The following is a 7,393-nucleotide window of genomic DNA, read 5'->3' as shown; positions in this document are numbered from 1 at the left end:
TTAAATAAATAAAAATTAATCAATTTTAATTAATAATAATAATTATTGGAAGATAGTTGATTGATCGTGTGTAATATATAATAATTAAAAATAAATAAACAAAATGAATTTTAAAAAACCACTTGCACTTAGTAGATGAGCCTACCTAAATGTCTAAATGACGTCAAGCAAAAATAATAATGGTGGCTTGCCTTTTTGTGGAAAAAAAATTAATTTTAATGCATAGTTTGAGAATAAGTAGCAATTTTATAAAAAAAATCAGAGAGATTATCATGATCACTTCCAAATAACCGTATCCTTATATAGCCGTATAAAATACCCTTCTTCGATTAAAATTAATTTTTTAAAAAAAACTGTATGTCACCCTCCATTAATATATCTTTTTCATAAAAGTTTCATTTCCTAACCTTAACGGTTCTACATATGTCTATATGCTTTCTTTGCATTCTACGCCATGTATAAGGTTTTTGGAATATTATTTTTACTCTATAGTATTTAGTAAAATTTGTGTAGTGTTTAGATTTTTTTTCCTGTCTACTACATTGCTACTTTGTTGATCTGTTCCAAAATATATTTGTTATTGTTCCTCCTCCTGGACTAATCGTAGACAGTATGCTATCGTAGATAGATTTCTGTCACGTTGCCACCACCAGATAGGTAAGTAGTTCTTCAGGAAGACATCAGGATGATTGGGCAGATAGTATCCGCGACGATGAAAGATATCTGCAAGATATTTTCTTTTTTAGATCCGCCCGCTTAGCCCATAATCCTTCTTGTTAGAAAACGCCGGGAATCGACGGTTCAGAACTTGTGAACGGGAGTATCGAATTGTATGAAATGATGTTTGGTAGGATCAGGAGGTTGATTTCTATATTCTGGTTATCATAATTATTCCGAATTTTATAATGTATTCGAGTACTTAAATCTTCTGAATTTTGATGTAAGTGCGTCGCACAAAAGAAACTTTTTGGGCGAATTTACACACTACTACTTTTCTTAGATAGCACACATCTAACAAAAAAGGTTTTTAATGAGGTGAAGATAGTTGACCGTAGATTAATGATTGGAGCAGTTTGTCAGGGGGTGCAGTAAGCAAAGAACAACTTAAATAAACGAAACCATATTTATTTATTTTATGCCGACGTTTCGACCTGCTTCAGGTACGCCTTCAGGTAGAAGGTAGGCTTAAAACACAGTATTAGGCCTACCTTCTGCGCCATAACCCTTGATGAAGACCTGAAACTCAGGTCGAAACGTCGGCATAAAATAAAATATGATTTTTTTTTATTTATGTTGTTCTTTGCGGTCCGCACCCTGACAAACTTCTCCAATCAAAAAAGGTTTTTGATTTCTTCTATTTCATTATTTTACTTACATATATTTTATTTCTCACTTTTTTCATTACTTAAATTTGACTGGTTTAACCTTTTAGAGGCTGGTTTTAAATGAAATGAAATGAAAAATAGTATATTATCCTGGGACTAGGTCGCTTTAGAGCAATGAAAAAGGCAATTTTAATTTTATAATAACATTTATTGGTCATAAAACAGTGTGGCCACATTTAATTGTAACTTGTATACAGAGAGTAAAAATAGATTAATTAAAAACTAACTGACTAAATAAAAATAAAATAAAAATTTAAATACAAAATATCTGTACTATTACAATAATGGGTCAGATTGGTGAAGAAAAATATAGTTAAATATAAGGGATTAAAACAAGGGAAGAGTTAGTACATTAGGTATGGTAGAGGGAATAGAGTTCCAGAGATATGCAGCTCTGGTAAAATCTATTTATCAAACGCAGCAGTACGGTGATGTGAATAAACGGGACCTGGTAGTACGGGATTGAACAGAGAATTTGAATTGGAGGTTTTCTAGGATATAGGAGGGGCGTTGAGTACTAATTAATTGGAATAGAAAGGAAGCTAGGAAATACTGGCATCGGAAGGATGGATATAGCTACTTCAGCTTGGCGTAATACTGGGTTATGTGCGTATCTCTCCTGATCCCGAAAATAAATCGTACTGAGCAATTCATAAGACGTTTAAGTTTAGATTCGAGATTACCCGAGAGTCCACCATATACCAGACAGCCTTAGTCAAAGTGGGGGAAACAAGAGAGGAAACTTTGGAAGAGTTGACGGGTTTTAAGTGCAAGGAGATAACGGATTCTGTTGAATTGTTTTAGGGTAGATATGGTTCGACGGGAAATTTGGGCAATGTGTTGCTTCTAGGATAAAGTTTGAGGAAAAGTGATACCAAGATTTTTGACGTATGGAATGAGATAGGAGTATTATTTAGGAAAAGGTTGGGAGGTCCAGGGATAAATTTAGGAGGGAGGTTTAAGGAACTGGATTTTCACATTTATTTTTTTTTTTTTTTTTATTTTCACTAATTTTAATATTACTTTTTCTCATAAAGCCATTATCTTATTATATTACTTTTTTTTATTTTACATAGGCCTAGTCAGTAAATATTAAAATAAATAATAGTAATACATGATTTTGTTTTGTTCTTATTGTTTGCGTTTTCTAATCTTTTTCTTTTTCTAAATTTTTATTTTTTATAATATTTATTTTTTCTCTACTATATTTACCTATATATCCCACTGACTTCCCTCTTAGTATAATAAAAAATAAAATTTTAAATATAGAAAAAAATCTATATACGTAAAAAATCCTACATGGTCATTCACAATTATTAGTCACCTAAAATTATTTTTATTAAAAATTATTATTATTAGTTTTACAATAATCACAAATAAATTAATTACTGTTTTTTTTCTAATTAACAAAGATTAATAAATACTCTGATATATGTAATATATGTCTATTACCGTTGTCCAGTTTATCTACACTGTCAATATTGAGAATTGTCTCTATGTGACGCTGGATACTAATTATTTATTGTAATTTGTATACTTAATTACTATTATTTATTTTAATATTTACTGACTATGCCTATGTAATATAAGAAAATCTATAAGAAGTAATATAAGAATTGAAGAGAAGAAAAAAGTGAAAACAAAACAAAATAAAATAACTGTAAAAATCTAGTTAGTAAATATATTTACGAAATGAAAATGATTTAAAATTAATTTTTTTAAAAAAAGAGGGAAATAAAACGTATATGTAAGTAATTAACAACAACAAGTAAAATAACATAATTAAATAAATAAAATATAAAGTTATATAAGCTAAAAGGAGTGAAGAAATATGAATATGAATGAGAAAATCTAGTTAGTAAATATCTAAAAATACATATCTATAATATACCTATTTCAACGTTCATTCATCAAATTGACTCCTGAATAGTAATTTTCTTCAAACAATCGATTCATTCAAATTAAGTCTGAATTGAACAATATTAAAGGCTTAACGATTAAATAAATTATTAAAAAAGATATTTTTTTAATAATCACGTAAATGATACAATACACAACATTAATAACATTCACTGTCTGCATTTATATTCATAATTTGGTTCAGTATCTTATTATATCATCTGGGGAAAAAAGTTATTGTTCAAAACAAAAATGTATTGTGCCTAAATTGAATTACTCTATTGTAAATACTTACAATAAGAGGATAATGTATACAATCATTGAAACTTTTAAAAACTTAAAATGCAGCAATCATATCAAAGATCGTCTCTTGTTTCTTCGGTCATAAGCATTAAAATTTTGTTGAAGAAATAAATATAAGATAACACTCAGGCCTTACAATTCAGTTTGGTTCACATTGCAAAGTGGCGACTGAGATAACGAATAGGAAGCAATTTAATAAAGACTTTCAATCTTGTATTTACTATTTGAGATATGATTTTATTTTAATAAGTTTATTCGTTAAAATTCTATTTATTTGTAAAGAATATTAAAAATTAGTTGTAAATCTTTATCACTTGAAGAGTTCCTTCAGAAAATTGTTCGATAGGAACTATAGTTGAATAATATTGATAAATTTCCACTTCTTCATCGTTCTATGCTAATAAAAGACTGATGTTTGAAGTACGAATAGAACAAAACTAGAATCAGTTAAGGAAATATCCTCTGTTATTTATTGAACCAAAGGAAAATTCATTAAATTATGGCAAAAAAACTAGATAAATCTAAAAATGATTAAAACTAGATAGCCAAAATTGATGAGTCTGCCAAGTATAGGTAGGGGGAATAAAATATCGCGGCTGTTTCAAAGCGATAAAAAAAATAGTAAATTTGCTAAAAGATGAGCCCTAATAGAGTTATTTACGTTAAATATTTTTCGAGGTCTTTTTAAAAAGCAACGTTTCGGATACATGTTGTATGGGACGTACTGGAAGATCAGTAGTTAGTGAATTTATTTTAAAAAATTTATATCTCAAAAACCATTTGACATACATAAATAATCTCTATTTTAATGAGCTATAAAGTAGTTTATTATGTTTATCTTTGTAGGAGTATTAGTTTACATGAAATTTGATAAAATAAATTGATTTATAGTTGTTCGGACAAATTTTCATATGCCAAATTTATATTCATATGTGAATATCATAAAAACTACTACCCCTACGAAGATAAGTGTCATTAACTACTTTATAGAAAGTTAAATTTCCTTTTTTTTGAGTGTTGGCAGACATATATGCATGTTATGGATCTAGTCTGCCAAGTATAGGTAGGGGGAATAAAAAAATCGCGGCTGTTTTAAAGCGATAAAAAAAAGAAATTTCATTCGGAGCTGTATATCTTAAAAAGTAGGAACAACACAAGAAAATCTAAGAGAGTGTCATTTAAAGAATAGTAAATTTGCTAAAATATGAGCCCTAATAGAGCTATTTACGTTAAATAGTTTTCGAGATATAGCTTTTTAAAAAGCAGTTTCGGAAACATGTTGTATAGGACGTACTGAAAGATCAGTAGTTAGTGAATTTATTTTGAAAAATTTATATCTCAAAAGCCATTTGACATAAATAAATAATGTCTAGTTTAATGAGCTATAAAGTAGTTTATTATGTTTATCTTTGTAGGAGTATTAGTTTACATAAAATTTGCTAAAATAAATTGATTTATAGTTGTTCGGAAAAATTTTCATATGCCAAATTTATATTCCTATGTGAATATCATAAAAACTACTACCCCTACAAAGATAAGTGTCATAAACTACTTTATAGACAGTTAAATTTCCTTTATTTTGAGTGTTGGCAGACATATGTGCGTCTTATGGATTTAGAGATATATTTTTTTAAAAAATCCAATATTTTATACGAACAACAAGAAATTAACATTTTGTGAGTTTAGTTTGTCAAATATCATAAAAACTATTATTCCTACAAACATAATTAATTATTTTGTAGTAAATTTAACGTAGCTAGCTTTAATTTGAGCGCTAGTATACATTTGTATATCCAATGGTTTCCAATAAAATAAAACCATATATATATTTTTTCTAGAAAGATAGTCCGGGTGACAGTCAATAAAGGTAATAAAATATAAAAGAAAACTATTTATTTTTAACCAACGTTTCGCCCCACTTTACAAAGCCCTGTCAGGAATAAATAAAAAACAAGACACAATTATTATAGAATTGACAAAACATTTCAAATAAACTGTTATGTTTATAAAGCATATAAAAATAACAGTCATAAACAGAACAATTTTTTGAAATGTTTTTTATTTTAATGTTTAGTAAATTCTATAATGTTTGTATCTTGTTCATTTAGCCCTGACGAAGTCCTGCAAAGTGGGACAAAACGTTGGTTAACAATAAATAGTTTTCTTCTACTATTTTGATAGTTTTATTGACCGCCATCCGGACTATCTTCCTACAATATACTTATATATTCATACTTCATCTGCTTCTGCTATATATTTTTCTTTTTTTTTTCTTCTATTTCTTATTTTGATATTATTTAATTTATATATTTGTATATATAGTTTGAGTGAACTCTGTGGTCCTTTTACCATTTTCTATAAATATAAGAATGTAATTATTTATTATTTATTATTCGGCTATCCTCAAGGACAATCTCAGTACAATTTCAGAACCACCTCATTTAAAAAACAACTTTAAGCAGGCTATTCACAAGTTAATTTCAGTCCACAAATAATTTTTCAATTCTTCACATTAAATTAAAATTTTATTATAAACTTCTCTATTATAATATATCACTAAATTATAATAGTTGACAGTGATAAAAAGTTTTAATTTTTAATTTAATGTGAAGAATTGACAAATTATTTGTGGACTGACATTAATAAATTGTATTAAGATTGTCCTCGAATCGGCCGAAACATCGGACATTTTAAAGAAATATATAAAGTAATTATTTATATTTATTACACAATAAAAACTATATGAAAAATCTTAACATAATTATTCTATAATATTGTTAATTTTTTTTTTCTTTCTTCTAGGTGAAGGATCTGTTCAATGTTTGGGCAGAATACAATGAAGTCATTAAGTTTTTCCTTGGAACAAACTCCTGTTAAAATATTTATTTTGAAAATATAATTTTTTCATTTGTGGCTGTTTAGATTATTCTTACCCTATTTATTTTATAAAGTCCTTTTGATTATAGAATTTTACCTAGGAACATATCTTCGAATTTTATACTAGGATAAAGTAAAATTTATAACCATTACAATTATCCATTCGAATTTAGATTATCAATAAACATATTTTAGCTACAGGCGACGAAATGCCGGCGTTATATTGCAGATATGAGGAGAAGTCGCTAATTGCCAGGCAGGCCGGTGAGTTAGCGAGATATCTATCGTCTAGACTATCATCTTCGCGGCTGATTACGGTATCTCTGTGTCAGTCATAGATTGTCAGCTTCTGCTATAGATGACCGAGTTTTTTCTCGTAGATAATGCATCGTCTTAACGTTTGATTACAGAAGGAAAATCTTTTCTTAAATTCTTTTAATATAGATATATATACTCATGATTGATCGTAAGTTAATATGAAGGAATTGGTCAGGACTGCAGTCATGAAGGAAGATATTATCTGCCGATGTTTTGAACTACGTTGTAGGACTTCATCAGGGCTGTTAGAATCAACTTTATTATCAGACTACTGATTGTGTTCAAAAAATTATTTTACGTTAAGTTTAATTTTGTTTTTATTTATTTATTTTATAGTTTACGCCTGTTGAACAGATTCGATACTTAGGACTCCATCTTGACCAGAGACTTACTTGGAATCCACACACAAGACTGAAACGACAAGAAACTGCTCATTGATTCTGATTGCTACAACACTTACTTAACAAACCCTCTAAACTTCCCATTCACTACAAAAAATTATTATACACTAAGATAATCAGACCAATTTGGACATATGGAATTGAGCTCTGGGGCTCCACCAAACCATCAAATTCTTCCCGCATCCAATCGTTACAATCCAAAATCCTACG

This window comes from Halyomorpha halys, unplaced genomic scaffold, assembly GCF_000696795.3.
Source record: "Halyomorpha halys isolate HHAL.00 unplaced genomic scaffold, Hhal_1.1 Scaffold880.1, whole genome shotgun sequence".
Taxonomy (NCBI): domain Eukaryota; kingdom Metazoa; phylum Arthropoda; class Insecta; order Hemiptera; family Pentatomidae; genus Halyomorpha; species Halyomorpha halys.
The sequence above is the reverse complement of the archived record's forward strand: the minus strand, read 5'-3'. Positions refer to the sequence as shown.